Below are 16,334 nucleotides of genomic sequence, written 5' to 3' on the forward strand. Positions count from 1 at the left end.
TCTCCAGGCAAGAACACTGAAGTGGGTTGCCATGCCCTCTTCCAGGGGATCTTCCCAACCCAGGGATGGAACCCAGGGATCAAACCCAGGTCTCCCGCATTGCAGGCGGATTCTTTACCATCTGAGCCACCAGGGAAGCCTGATGCATGTGCTTACGCTAATGTATTTATCTCATTTAAATGGTTGCTACCTTTGTTTAAACATAGGAACAATTTGTCATTTGTCCTAGGAACAATTGTTTATACATGGTACTCATGAAGAGACAGCATGAGAGAGGTTAAGTTGCCCAAGTACAGTAGCAAGGAAGGGATAGATTCCACCCTCCCATCTCAACCCTCCTCACTGACCATTCCTGGGAACCTGTCCTAATTGTCACTTTCTGAAAATTCCTACAGGACTCAAGTGTCTCATTTGTTACCTTAAAAGCTAGGCTGACAGTGCCTTCTCAATGTAAATAAATTAATATCTGTTCTCCACTGAGAATACTACCTAGCCTAGAGCGAGTGCTCTGCAAGTGTAAGCTATCATCATCATCATAATCATTATCACCATCGCCTTCATCACCACCACCACCATCACCATCACCTTCCACCACCACCATCACCATCACCTTCATCACCACTACCATCATCACGGTTACCTTCATCACCCACCATTTACATCATCACCATTGCCTTCATCACCACCACCACCATCATCACCTTCATCACCACCACCACCATCATCACCATCACCCACACCATCAACATCATCACGGTCACCCACCATTTACATCATCACCTTCTCACCATCATCACCGTCGCCTTCATCACCCACCATCAACATCATCAAGCCACCTTCTCACCGTGCATTCGAGGAGACCTATTATATGTACTTTTCTATCATGTAGAGAAGTCCTCCTTGGGCTATATTTACATTAAACAGTTTTAACTCTCTTTCATACATTTGACTTCTTGTATACCTCTATCAACAAGCATGAGATTTAAAGATAAGAAGGATTTCAAGAAACACAAAACTGCCTACTCAACACTCTAAGATATGGATCGTAAGCCACAAGTACTAAGCTTCCCCCTATCTCTGCTGGATGTCAGGGTAAATCACTGTGTTTCCTAGAGAAGACTTGCCTCAAGGAGACCCCAAAGAAATCAAGTGCACAGACAGAAAAGCCTCTGTAATAGATGCCAGAGTGTCAAGTGCAAGAGCTGCAATAATCACCCAAGAGAGCAAGGTGGTTAAGAATGCAGGTCAGGCTGCCTGGTCTCGAATCCTGTCTCCACTCTTTACTAGCTGTGAATTCAAGTTACTTTACTTCTCTGGGCCTCAGTTTTCTCATTCATAAAAAGGGGATTAAGATAGCGCCTAATACATAGGTTCCTTGATGATTATGTGAGTTAATCATCATGTAATCATAATGATTACATGTTTAAAGCTTTAAACAATGTCTGATACAAAATATTTATTTTTGGGGGCTCCAAAATCACTGCAGATGGTGACTGCAGCCATGAAATTAAAAGACACTTACTCCTTGGAAGGAAAGTCATGTCCAACCTAGATAGCATATTCAAAAGCAGAGACATTACTTTGCCAAAAAAGGTTTGTCTAGTCAAGGCTATGGTTTTTCCTGTGGTCATGTATGGATGTGAGAGTTGGACTGTGAAGAAGGCTGAGCGCCGAAGAATTGATGCTTTTGAACTGTGGTGTTGGAGAAGACTCTTGAGAGTCCCTTGGACTGCAAGGAGATCCAACCAGTCCATTCTGAAGGAGATCAGCCCTGGGATTTCTTTGGAAGGAATGATACTAAAGCTGAAACTCCAGTACTTTGGCCACCTCATGCCAAGAGTTGACTCATTGGAAAAGACTCTGATGCTGGGAGGGATTGGGGGCAGGAGGAGAAGGGGACGACAGAGGATGAGGTGGCTGGATGGCATCACTGACTCGATGGACGTGAGTCTGAGTGAACTCCGGGAGTTGGTGATGGACAGGGAGGCCTGGCGTGCTGCAATTCATGGGGTCGCAAAGAGTCGGACACAACTGAGCGACTGAACTAACTGAACTGATACAAAAAAAGGCCTTAGGGAACCTGGGCTGCTATTGTATATGCTGCATATGCTCTTGTATATAGAATTCTTATCTACATAAAATTCAGAACTCTTGCTTTGGTACTCTCATGTGTTCTTGAATTCATAGTTTGATTTGTGGAAACTACTATATTATAGGACTATGCCCTTTTTTTTGGAATGAGTCATTGTGTCTGGGGCCTTGTCATCACCAGGGTTTATTGACCTGGATGCTTTCAGGTATTTCCTTATAACATAAAAAAGAGCTTTTGTATGAAGTACAATATAAAATATAAAACCCTAGCAACATCATTCATTGAAAAAGCAATTATGAAATCTGATCTCATGCATTTGGCATGAGCATTTGACATTCTAATGATAAAAATTAAACCAATCATAATTCAACAATGCCCAGATTTCCCACAGGTCACTCACAAACACACATACAAACACACACAGAGGCTTTGTAAAGCCAGATTTCAGAACTTAGGCACTAACTGGTAAAAAAAGTTGTGAAGTTAAGATCTTGGAATGGAATTTCTTGAGTTCATAGTCTGATTTTATCACTTGGGCTGTCCATTAGCCTATGTGATTCATCTTTTAAAGTAAGACTAGCAGATGTCCCCACAGGGTTATTGCGTGGACTGAGATACCTTTAACAATTGTGCAAAGCACAGTACCCAGCACGGATGGGTTCTCAGAAATGTCAGCTACTGTTAGTATTATTCTGGAGAAGGCAATGGCACCCCACTCCAGTACTCTTGCCTGGAAAATCCCATGGACGGAGGAGCCTGGTAGGCTGCAGACCATGGGGTCACGAAGAGTCGGACACGACTGAGCGACTTCACTTTCACTTTTCACTTTCATGCACTGGAGAAGGCAATGGCAACCCACTCCAGTATTCTTGCCTGGAGAATCCCAGGGATGGGGGAGCCTGGTGGGCCGCCGTCTATGGGGTTGCACAGAGTCGGACACGACTGAAGCGACTTAGCAGTTAGTATTATTCACAGGCAATATGGGTTAACTGGAAATGAGTTACCTTTGATAAAGACTAAAACTTAAATAATTAGGTTATTATTATCATTTTGTACTAATGGAAGATACAATCCTGAGATTTTATCTGTGTCTAAACGATCACAGCACAGATGGAGAGAAGGCTGCTCAAGGGAGGCCAGCAAAGAATACCCTGTTTGGAGGAATTAGCTGCCAATAAGAGAGTGTGTTCCTTGGAAAGGAAGTTGGGCAGCCCTGCAATCACAGAAAACTGGGAGCCAAGACGCAGAGAGAGACCATGAGAACCCTTTGCTATCCACAGGAGATGCAGATGGTATGGTGACCGCAGAATCCAAGGATGTCATCCCTTTGGCAAGGCTCTCTGTAACGTGGGAAAGTCCCTCAAGCTGTCTTAGCCAAGGGACTTTTCCCAAAGTCATCTGCATTCTTTGGTTGTGACTCTGCTCCCCCAAGCCCTCCTCATAATTAGAATCTGACTTCCTACATAGTGTAACTTAATAAACCGACATTCTAGGTCTACCACTGTTCCAAGTATCCTTTTAGTTGTGAGAAACAGTCTCTCAGAGTCCAATCACAGCAGATGAGTGAGAACAATGAATCCCCAGACCTACTGGACAGAGGTTTTTCCAGCTAATTTTCTCTAAGAAAATTTTCCCATCTCTTCACATTTCTCTAGTATATAGCAGAGCTATTAATAACAAGGTACACCTGAAATCTTATTCAGGTCTTCTGTCCCTAAGTCCAACATTCTTTCCATTATGAGAAATGGTCTTTCCTATGGTTTGAGCATACTTTTTTCAACCTTATTCTTATTTAAAGATACTTAAAGGGGAGGATTAGAGAAATGGTCAGTGTCCTAAACCCCAGATGTGTACTGAACAAAGGATGGAGCTCTGGTTAACTGTTATTCTACCATTAGAATAGGTACTATTTTATACCTAAAAATAGTTAATCAAACTCAGTGTGATTCAGTTAGAGCACAAATGCATATCATATTGGCAAATTATTTGCTGACAGGCATCAAAAGCAAAGCTTTCAAAGGAATGGGCTCGCAGCGCCTACTAGTGGTTATTTTTTATCACTGCATAGCTGGTGAAAACATTTTCTGTGTAAATAGGAGCCTGACTCATAGGCAAACATATTAACCACAAATTCCAAATGTGTGATCATTCGATCCAAATGCAATGTACATTTGCTTGAGAAAGTTCTACTCATATATTAAGAGGTATCTCTTTAGGAAACCAAACATGAAAACATAAAACATATATGAAATTACTTAGGTGAGATTATTCATTTAAAAATAAAGTACTTTTAATAAGATCCCTTTTTAAAAGGAGAAATTTCTCTTGTGGATTTTTCTATTTGGTAAGGCAAAAATTCCACATACATGCATTTTTAGAAATATTGTAGGGCAAATCCAAGTGTAAACTAATGTATTAAACATAAGTTTTAAAAATTAAATGCCATTTACAATAGTGAAGATATAGAAACAACCTGAGTGTCCATGAATAGATGAATGGGAAAAGATGTGGTATATTACAGTGAAATACTACTCACCCTTAAAGAAGGTAAAATCTTGCCATTTGTGATAACATGAATGGATCTTGAGGGTATTAATGCTAAGTGAAATAAGTCAGAGAAAGACAAATACTGTATTATTTCATTCATATGTAGAGCAAGAAAAATAAATGAGTAAACCAAACAAAAACAAACATGTAGATACAGAGAACAGAGTAGTGACTATCAGAGGAGAAGGGGCAGAAACAAGGCAAAATGAGTAAAGGGTGTCAACTGTGTAATAATGGCAAGAAACTGAACAAAAGAAGCAGCTTGGTTAACTGTTCTTCTACCATTTATACCTAAAAAGAGTTAATCAGACAGTGTAATTCAGTTAGAGCACAAGTGTGTATCATACTGGCAAGGCATCAAAAGCCCACATTAAAAGCAAAGTTTTCAAAGGAATGGGCTTGCAGCAGGGAGCATGTTGTGGTATACAGAATTAGAAATATAATGTTGTACACATGCAGCTTACAGAATGTTATAAAGCAGTAAAGAATAAAATAAATACATCAATAAAAATAAATATAAAAAAACATAAAACAAATCTTTTCTTACCCGCCCCTTAAAAAAAAAATTAAATGCCCTGGGAGTCAGGGGGTTTTGTCTGGTTGGTTGGTCACTGAAATCTGGGTCTGGCACGGTGCCTGGCAAGCATTAAGGTGCTCAATAAATATGTGTTGGATGCTAGTGAACTGAAGTGCATATGTGCATGCTAAGTAGCTTCAGTCGTGTCAGACCCTTTGTGACCCTACGGGTCATAGCCCGCCAAGCTCCTCTGTCCATGGAATTCTCCAAGCAAGAATACTGGAGTGGGTTGCCATGCCCTCCTTCAGGGGATTTTCCCAACCCAGGGATCGAACCCAAGTCTCTTATGTCTCCTGCATTGGCAGGCGTATTCTTTACCACTAGCGCCACCTGGGAAGCCCCTACTTCCCAGGTGAACTGAAGGATCCTGCCAAAGAGATTGAATTTGCAAGTCTCCAGGTTTCACTGGGATGCTGTCCTACTCTGTTCGGGCTGCTATGACAGAATACCATAGACAGCAGAAACTCCTTTCTCACAGTTCTGGAGATGGAACTCTAAGATCACGGCACCAGCTGGTAGATTCTGTGTCTGCTGAAGAGTCCTGCTCCTCGTTCATAGACAGCAGTCTTCTCACCATGTCTTCTCATGGTGGAAGGAACAAAGGAGCTCTCTGGGGGTCTCTTTTATAAAGGCACCAATCCCATTAATGAGGGCTCCCTCCTCATGACTTATTCACCTTCCAAAGACACCAATTCCAAACATCATCACATTGAAGATTAGGTTTCCTCATATGAATGTTGGCAGGACACAAATACACAGTCTATAGCAGATGGGACTCCAAAAACACAGCACAGAAGAAATCAGGTGCGGATTATAGCTGTTCTAGGGAAAGGGCAGGAGGCAGAGTGAAGGCCTATTTTGGTCTATGCCGCCATCTGCGACCCCCATGGACTGTAGTCCACCCGGCTCCTCTGTCTATGGGATTTTCCCAGCAAGAATACAGGAGTGGGATGCCATTTCCTCCTCCAGGGCATCTTCCAGACCCAGGGATCAAATCTGCTTCTCCCGCATCTCCTGCATTCCAGGCAGATTCTGTACCTGCTGAGCTACTGGGGAAGCATCAATATTATACTATTTCAATTTTTTTAAATGGCTAGAAGAGAAGCTTATGTTTCAATCACACCAATGGTTTTTGTTGTTTCTTACATAAATAAAGATTCTATTTTATGAAACGATCCTGAATGAGAACATTCTTGGACACCAAGTTCCCAGGGAGGCATTCGACCAGGGAAGTTAAGGGCACTGGTGTTTAGAAACTCAAATTCCATTTCCTGTCAGTAAAATGGTATTAAGAATAGTAATTATTTCATAATAGCCATGGAGAATGCATTGCTACATGTAAAGTGCTTGGAGCATTGCCTAATACATAGTAAGTACTCAGTATGTATTAGCTTTTACACCAAAAATAGTTAATCAGTTGATTGTAAACCTGTTTGAAATTAACACGATCTTAACCTTCATTTTACACAGCTGCGAAATTCAAAACATTTCATAGTCTAACAGCAGATGAGCAAGAATTTGAAAGGAAAGCCAATGGCATCTCTTCTCTGACTACAGGATAAGCCCTTTTTTATCAGCTATTTCTAGGCACTCTCTGATTTCTACCATTAAGATTTAACAACTAAATTCAATTCCTTTTTAATCCACTGACAATATTTTTACAGGAATTAGCTTGGCCACTGGAGGGCTCTCACAGTCTCTCATTAATGCTATTTAAAATGATTCAGTAAAAATAACGAATTCAAAGAATGAACATCAAAAAATGCCAATAACACAACTGACAAATCTCTTTTCAAAGGTAATTCAGCAATATATAGCAAATACAATAAAATATGTATATTCTTTGATCAGCTTCTAACAGTCTATCTAAAAAAAAGTATTATGTGGCAGCCTAGATGGGAGGGGAGTTTGGGGGAGAAAGGATACATGTTCGTGTATGGCTGATTCCCTTAGCTGTTCACCTGAAACTATCACAACATTGTTAACTGGCTATACCCCAGTACAAAATTAAAAAGTTTTTAAAAATTATTACAAAAGTGTTCAATTAACTCTTTCAATTTACATTTCAATTAGGTGTTCAACTAAGAAGTAGATGATATCTTGCTGCTGCTGCTGCTGCTAAGTCACTTCAGTCGTGTCCAACTCTGTGCGACCCCATAGACAGCAGCCCACCAGGCTCCCCCGTCCCTGGGATTCTCCAGGCAAGAACACTGGAGTGGGTTGCTACCTCCTTCTCCAATGCATGAAAGTGAAAAGTGAAAGTGAAGTCGCTCAGTCGTGTCCAACTCTTCACAACCCCATGGACTGCAGCCCAACAGGCTCCTCTGTCCATGGGGTTCTCCAAGCAAGAGTACTGGAGTGGGGTGCCATCGCCTTCTCCGAGATGATATCTTATCTCAGTTTGATTTCAAAGTGCAAACTGCTAATTTAATTTCAAAATATCTGTACAGTTAGAGACTGATCTTTAAATTATATTTGGAAAATATACACTGAAATGTTAACAAGCAGTTCCTTGGAGTAGTGATATTGATGGGTTTTCCTCTTTTGTGTGTAAGCATTTTCCAATTTTCCATAATGAACATGAGTTGATTTTATGATGAGAAAAAAATGTTTAATTTTTTATTTTAAAATATTTTGGGGGAATTCCCTGGTGGTCCAGTGGTTAGGACTCCATGCTTCCACTGCACAGGGCGAGGGTTTGATCCTTGGTCTGGGAACTAAGATCCCACAAGCCATATGGCACAGCCAATAAATAAATTAATTAAATATTTTCAAATTTTAAAAATATTCATTATTATAAGGGTATATAAAGAATGCTCATGTCCCTGTACACTATGTGATGATTATGTTACTACCTCACTGGCAGTCCTCTTTGGAACATAATTCAAGCCCTTGAGGATACAGGATCACACAGGCCTTTTATGACACAACCCCCTCAATACCCGCTTCCCTCCACTGTATAGCCCCCTACCCCAAGTAACATCCACACCTCGTAGAGAAACATCACAGTCTCATCCCTTATGCTTCATACCTGCCCTTCATTCTGCAAGAAGTGACCTCTCCACCCAGCTACTTTTCAGTCACCCAAAATTAGCATAAGAACCTCCTGTGACATGACTATCCTACCTCTTTCGATGAAGTTCTGAACAGTTCCCATAATACCTTGTGCATGCTTTCAACAAAACTTAAATTATCCATATTTTATCCATCTGGTTTCTAATTTAACTGTGTGAGTTGTTTCTCAGAAAGTATAATATTGCATTCATTACTGAATTCTCTGCTTCCCTGGTGGCTCAGACAGTAAAGAATCTGCCTGCAATGCAGGAGACCTATGTTCAATCCCTGGATCGGGAAGATCTCCTGGGGAAGGGAATGGCAACCCACTCCAGTATTCTTGCCTGGAGAATTCCATGGAGAGAGGAGCCTGGCAGGCTATAGTCCATGGGGTCACAGAGTCGGACACAACTGAGCAACTAACACTTTCTTTCACTTTCTTAATATGGCATTCATTACTAGCCTCCAACCTATCCTCACATAGTTCCTTCTACCTAGAATGCTTTCCAACACAGCCACAGCTCCCTCTCTCTCCAGCTCACTTCTAAGTTCTGTCCAGGGGTCATTTGGAACTGGAACGTTCCTCACCCCAGGTTGAGTGAAGTCTCTTCCTCATGTTTCCCTAGCCCTCTGTATAGGACTGAGTCATTCTGCTATCCACCTGTCTGGGAGTTCCTCAAAGGCCAAAGTTGTACCTGACTCATTCTAGGAAGTCCAATATCTAGCAGAGTATCAGTGTCAGGCCAGGCAAACAGTAGTCATTTTCATCTGAGTTAAACACCTTCTCTTAAAGCTTTCCAAACCAAAGTTCTAATTTGAATGTCTAAAGCACTGCGGCCTCAACCCAAATCACTTTGGAGAAAAGTTCTGGTCCTAGCCTGTGGTAAGCAACCTCCAAGATGATGCCCAGTGATCCCCACCTCCTAGGATTCGCACCCTTGCATAGTTCGCCCCACATTGTTCCAGGGTGAGTCTGTATGAACAGCACATGACAGAAGTGATGGGGTATCACTTGCAAGATCAAGTTATAAAAAGACTGTGGCTAAATAGATGAGTGGTAAGAAAAACCATCTGGAGAAGGCAATGGCACCCCACTCCAGTACTCTTGCCTGGAAAATCCCACGGATGGAGGAGCCTTGGAAGGCTGCAGTCCATGGGGTTGCTAAGAGTCGGACATGACTGAGCGACTTCACTTTCACTTTTCCCTTTCATGCACTGGAGAAGGAAACGGCAACCCACTCCAGTGTTCTTGCCTGGAGAATCCCAGGGACGGGGGAGCCTGGTGGGCTGCCGTCTATGGGGTCACACAGAGTCGGACATGACTGAAGCGACTTAGCAGCAGCAGCAGCAAGAAAAACGATCAACTAGGAAACTCCAAGCTCTCATTCTCCCACAAAAAGATCCAAAGAGAGAGAAAGAAAAGTGAAGTCGCTCAATCGTGTCCGACTCTTTGCAACCCCATGGACTGTAGCCTACCAGGCTCCTCAGTCCATGGACTTTTCCAGGCAAGAGTACTGGAGTTGGTTGCCATTTCCTTCTCCAGGGGATCTTCCCAACCCAGGGACTGAACCTGGATCTCCCACATTGCAGGCAGACGCTTTACCATCTGAGCCACCAGGGAAGCCCCTTTGAGAGAGAAAGAGAAAGACAAGAAAATGTCAGGACCAACTTTGTTGTTGCTCTGGAAAAGTCAAATGTTAATAGCAACCAAGCAAACACCCAGTCAAGAAAAGCCAACTTCAAAATGACAGGAAAGTTTGGGACATTTTTATTCATACTTTCACCTTCCTCGGGCTTCCCTGATGGCTCAGATCAGAGAAAAATCTGCCTGCAATGCGGGAGACCCAGGTTCGACCCTGGGTCAGGAAGATCCCATGGAGAAGGGCATGGCAACCCACTCCAGTACTCTTGCCTGGAAAACCCCATGGACTGAGGAACCCGGTGGGCTACTGTCGGTGGGGTTGCAAAGAGTCAGGCACGACTGAGCAACTTAACTTTTTTTCACCTTTCTGTCCCAGCGCAGCAGCAGCCCCATTGCCAGTTCCTCCCTTGAACAAGGGAGCAGAGCAGACCTTATTTAAAACCATCATGTACATCTGATCTGACCTCTCTGGGGAATCTTTGTACTACCAACACAAGAGTCTCATCTTCAATTTGCCTAACTTGGAACTCAGATGCAAAAAGCAGTGGGTACTGCTTGTAAAAGATGCAAGGTGAACTACAGACTCAGATGCCTGGGACAAAATATTACAGGTGTAAACAACCAACAGACTGTCTAAGAACTAGAGGGTAAGTTAGGATGAGATTCTCTGGGAAATTAGAACATTCAAAAACAGCTATCTATAAGATGGGGAATTTAGAAAGCCCAAGCAAGATGCATACCCAGGAAAGTCTTAAGAGTACCTAAGTTTTCACTTTGGACTGATTCCTAGGTTCAGAGCAAGCCTACCTAAGTACTGAAGGAGCATCTTATAGAGCCAAGCTGCAGGCTGAGAGAAGTAGTCAGATCTTGTATTTTTCCGCTTTTCTGTTTCATGAGGTTTTGTTATTGTTTTGTTTGTTTAGCTCCTGGCATTCAAGGAACTCTTTCAAAACATTAGCTGAACATGAGCTAAAGGAACAGACACTTTCATGAGCACACACAATCAGGAATAGTCTTTGCAAAATAGTGTGGAAAAGTCTCAAAGCAAGTGGACTATCACAGACTACTGCAATAATTTAAAAAAAAAAAAAAAACACCTTCAGGAAGAGGGAAAATCTGATTTCCAGTTACCACATTATAGTTGTCAAAGGCTTAATTTTGTATAACAGAAAATCATAAGGCATACAAAAAATGAGCAATATATAATTCCTTACAAAGAACAAACAAACTGACAGAAACCACCCTCATAAAAGTCCAGACATTGGACTTGTTACACAAAGACTTTATAACAAGGGTATTCAACATGCTCAAAAAGCTAAAGGAAAATGTGGACAAAAAAGAAAGGAAATCAGGAAAATAATTTATGAACAAAATAAGAATATCAATAAAAGAATACAAATTCTAAAAATAAACCAAATTCTGAAAAATGACGGGAGTCCTAGAAGAGAGAAAACAGCAGATTATTTGAAGAGATAATCCCTGAAAACAGTGCAGATATGACAAAATACTTAAAATCTACAAATCTAACAAGCTTAATGTATTGCACATAAGGTAAACTCCCATGCCAAGACACATTATAATCAAACTGCTGACAGACATAGGTAAAGGGAGAATCCTGAAAGCAGCTACAGAAACGTGACATCATGAATAAGGAATTCTCAGTAAGATCACTAACGGTGGCTCAGCCAAAACCTTGAAGACTAGAAGTCAGTGGAATGATGTAAAATGCCAAAAGAAAAACTTTTCAACAAGAAATTTATATATGGCAAAACTGTCCTTCCAAAATGAAGGAGAAATTAAGACACTGCCAGATATTCTTGCCTGGAGAATCCCATGGACAGAGGAGCCCGGAGGGCTACAGTCCATGGGGTTGTAAAGAGTCAGACACTACTAATGCACATGCACACAAAAAAAACAAAAACCGACTACCACTAGACCAGTCTTACAAGAAATGTTAACGGGAATCCTTTAAATTGAAATAAAGGGATACAGTAGACAGTACACTGGACAGTAACTTAAGAAGAAATAAAGATCTCCAGTGAAGGTGAATACATGGACAAATATAAAAGCAATTATTGCTTTTTTCTGCAATTATTATTATTGCAATTTTGGTTTATAACTATTTTTATTTTCTAAGATGGAAATTTATAGCTACAAAAGCATCCATTAAAAAAGATCTCAAACTCTGAGAAACTAGAAAAACAAACTAAACTCAAAACTAGTAGAAGGAAATAATATAGATTAGAGTGGAAATAAATAAAATAAAAACTATAAAAAGAAAATCAATAGAAATCAAAAGTTGGTTCTTTGAAAAGATCAACAAAATTAACAAACCTTTACCTATATTGACTAAGGGGAAAATAAAGACTCAAATTCCTAAAATCAGAAATGAAAATAGGAACATTTTAAACTATTTTACAGAAATAAAAGGATTTTGAGGATGCTATGAACAATTGTATGCCATCAAATTAGATAAACTAGATGAAACTGACAAATTCCTAGAAACAAATGAACTATTGAAAGTGACTCATGAAGAAACAGGAGACAGATAAAACCTATAACTACTAAGGAGATTAAATCAGCAATCAAAACCTCCCAACAGAGCAAAGCCTAGGACCAGATGGCTTCATTGGTGAGTTCTGTCAAATATTGCAAGAAGAATTAACACCAATCCTTCTCAAACTCTTCCAAAAAAATCAAAACAGAGAGAACAATTTCTAGGTCACTTTATGATGCAGGATTAACTTAATACCAACTACAAAGATGGGGCTTCCCTGGTGGCTCAGAGGTAAAGAATCCACATGCAGCAGGAGACGCAGGTTTGATCCCTAGGTTAAGATGCCCTGGAGGAGAGGATGGCAACCCACTCCAGTATTCTTGCCTGGAGAATCCCCTGGTCAGAGGAGCCTGGCAGCGTACAGTCCATAAGGTTGCAAAGAGTCAGACAGGAGTGAAGCAACTGAACATGCAAGCAGGCAACAACAAAGACACTACAAAATAACCAACAAAAAACTACAGGCCAGTATCCCTTGTGACTTGCTACTAACATCCATGAATTTAACAAACCAAATTCAGCGTATTCAGTTCACTCACTCAGTCGTGTCCAACTCTTTGTGACCCCATGGACTGCAGCACGCCAGGCCTCCCTATCCCTCACCAACTCCTAGAGCTTGCTCAAATTCATGTTCATCAAGTCGGTGATGCCATTCAACCATCTCATCCTCTGTCATCCCTTCTCCTCCTGCCTTCAATCTTTCCCAGCATAAGGATCTTTTCTAATGGGTCAGTTCTTCACATCAGGTGGCCAAGATATTCAAGCTTCAGCTTCAGCATCAGTCCTTCCAATGAATATTCAGGACTGATTTCCTTTACAATTGACTGGTGTGATATCCTTGCAGTCTAAAGGACTCTCAGGAGTCTTCTCCAACACCACAGTTCAAAAGCATCAATTCTTCAGCACTCAGCTTTATGGTCCAACTCTCACATCCATACATGACTACTGGAAAAACCACAGCTTTGACTAGACGGACCTTTGTTGACAAAGTAATGTCTCTGCTTTTTAATATGCTGTCTAGATTGGTCATAGCTTTTCTTCCAAGGAGCAAGCATCTTTTATTTTCATGGCTGCAGTCACCATCTGAAGTGATTTTGGAGCCCAAGATAATAGTCTGTCACTGTTTCCATTGCTTCCCCATCTATTTGCCATGAAGTGACGGGACCAGATGCCATGATCTTCGTTATTTGAATGTTGAGTTTTAAGCCAGCTTTTTCACTCTCCTCTTTCACTTTCATCAAGAGGTTCTGTAGTTCCTCTTCGCTTTCTGCCGTAAGGGTGGTATTATCTGCATATCTGAGATTATTATTTCTCTCTGCAATCTTGATTCCAGTTATGCTTCATTCAGCCTGGCATTTCTCATGTTGTCCTCTGAATATAAATTAAATAAGTAGGATCACAATATACAACCTTGATGTATTCCCTTCCCAATTTGGAACCAGTGTATTGTGCCATTTCTGATTCTAACTGTTGCTTCTTGACCTGCACACAGATTTCTCATGGGGGAAGGTAAAGTGGTCTGATACTCCCATCTCCAGAATAATTTTAGGTTATATATAGCCTAAAGAAGAATATTAGGCTACATATAAATGTATGAAATGAACTTGTTGTGCACCTTAAATTTATAGAATGCTGTATATCAAATTATTTCAAATACATAAATAACAACACATTAAAATGATTATACACCATGAACAAGTGAGATTTATTCTTAAAATGCAAAAGACAGTTCAATTTATGAAAACCAAGCAATGTACTATATCATAGGAATAAAATGAAGGGGAAAACTACATTATCATCTCCACTGATACAAAAAAAAAACTTTTGACAAAATTCAGCACTATTTCATCATTTAAAGAAAAAAAAAATTCAACTCGGTATAAAAGGGAGCTTCAAGATGATATAGACCATATATGAAAAAACCACAGCCAACATCATACTCAGAGGTAAAAGACTGAAAGCATTCCCTCTTAGACAAGAGCAAAAACAAGGATGCCTGCTTTCACCACTTCTAGCATTGGAAGTTCTAGTTGGAGCAATTAGACAAGAGAAAGAAACAAAAAGCGTCCAAATTGGAAAGGAAGAAGTAAAAATTATCTCTATTCCCTAGTGATTTGATCTTGGTAGTGATGGTTTTAGTCACTAAGTTGTGCCCAGTTCTTCTGACCCCATGAACAGTGGTAGCCTGCCAGGCTTCTCTGTCCATCAGATTTTTCAGGCAAGAATACTGGAGTGGGTTGCCATTTCCTTCTCCGGGGATCTTCCCAACACAAAGATCAAACCCAGATTTCCTGCATTGCAGATGGATTCTTTCTTTATTGATTGAGCCATCAGGGAAGCCCACCACCATGAAACCACTACCAAGTGATGTGATCTTACACACAGAAAACCCTAAAGGTTACACACACACACACACACACACACACACACAGTTAGCTAATAAAAAAATTTAGTAAAGTTCCAGAATACAGAATCAACACCCAAAAATCAATTGCATTTTCTAAACACTGGCAATAGACAATCTGAAATGGAAACTAACACAAGTCCAATAAGAACTAAAAATATAAACTCTCAGAAGAAAACACAGGGAGAAAGCTTCACGACATTGGATTTGGCAATGATTTCTTGGATATAACACCGGAAGTACAGACAACAAAAGAAAAAATAAATAAAATGAATTTGATCAAAACATAAGGACAATATTGAGAGTGAAAAGACAATCCCAAGAATGGGAGAGGGACTTCCCTGGTGGTCCAGTGGCCAGAACTCCACACTCCCAACACAGGGGACATGGGGTCAGAGAACTAGATCCTGCATGCCACAACTAGATCAGTGCAGTTAAATAAATACATAAATGTATTTTTTTTTAATGAGAGAAAATATTTGCAAATCATATACCTGATAAGGAATTAATACTCTTAACATATAAAGAAGCCTTACAACTCAACAACAAAAAACAACCCAGTTTAAAAATGGGCAAAGAAGCTGGATAGACATCCTTCCAGTTGTATACAGATACAATGGTATATTGTAAAGCCATAAAAAGGAATTAAATTGATACATGCTACATGGTATACCTTGAAAACATTATGCTAAGTGAAACACAATGCTTAATGAGAAACAAAAGGATAAATATTTTGATTCCACTTGTGTATGTGGATTGCCTATAATAGGCAAATTCATAGAGACAGGAAATAGAGGATATCAAGAGCTGGAGGGGGGGTAATAGGGGGTTACTGTTTAATAGGTACAGAGCTGTTTGGGATAGTTAAGTTTTGGATATGGGATGATAATTACACAACACTGTGAATGTACTTAATACCACTGAATTACACTTTAAAATGGTTAAATGCTAAAATTAATGATACGTACATTTTGCCACACACAAAAATATTTGGAGGATATGATAACCAGACTCCTAAGTCCCCAATGATCCCTGCCTCCTGGGGTTCATACCCTGTATAATCTCCTCCAACTGAGTATGGGCTGTACTTTGTGACTGACTTCTAACAAACTGCATAAGGCAAAACAGTATATGACTTAAAAATCTAGATCATAAATGAAATTGTGGCATCACTCTTTCCCTCCTTTGGATCACTCAGTTGGGATGTCACTCACCAGACTTGAAGAGATTCATGGACAGGTTCAAACAGTGGGAACTGAGCTCCTGTCAATCAGTGGCCCTGTGAGCAAGCTGGGAAGCAGATCAGAGCTGTCAAGCTCTCATTCGCCTTCAGCCCCAGGTTAACACCAGAAAAGTACCCTTCTAAGAGCCATCGCATTCAGGCAGCCTACTCCTGGACTTCAGCCCCTCAGATACCACGTGTGATCCTTTAAGCTTCTAGCTTTTAAAATAATGTTATATAGT

The sequence above is a fragment of the Bos mutus genome, chromosome 1, assembly GCF_027580195.1.
Source record: "Bos mutus isolate GX-2022 chromosome 1, NWIPB_WYAK_1.1, whole genome shotgun sequence".
In the NCBI taxonomy this organism is placed as follows: domain Eukaryota; kingdom Metazoa; phylum Chordata; class Mammalia; order Artiodactyla; family Bovidae; genus Bos; species Bos mutus.